This window comes from Penaeus vannamei, chromosome 41, assembly GCF_042767895.1.
Source record: "Penaeus vannamei isolate JL-2024 chromosome 41, ASM4276789v1, whole genome shotgun sequence".
NCBI lineage: Eukaryota > Metazoa > Arthropoda > Malacostraca > Decapoda > Penaeidae > Penaeus > Penaeus vannamei.
Genome location: NC_091589.1, coordinates 6,700,295 through 6,700,610, shown reverse-complemented (window position 1 = coordinate 6,700,610; position 316 = coordinate 6,700,295).

The following is a 316-nucleotide window of genomic DNA, read 5'->3' as shown; positions in this document are numbered from 1 at the left end:
ATATATATATATGTGTGTGTGTGTGTGTGTGTGTGTGTGTGTGTGTGTGTGTGTGTGTGTGTCTGTGTGTGTGTCTATGTATATATATGTGTGCGTGTATATATACATATATGGAAACTGATAGATATGTTTATATTGACATAAAGATATACATACAGATTTATAAATATTCACACACATACATACACACACACACACACACCCACACACACACACACATATATATATATATATATATATATATATATATATATACATATGTATACACTTGTGTGTGTATGTGTGTGTCTGTGTATGCATCTGCGTAGTTCTTATT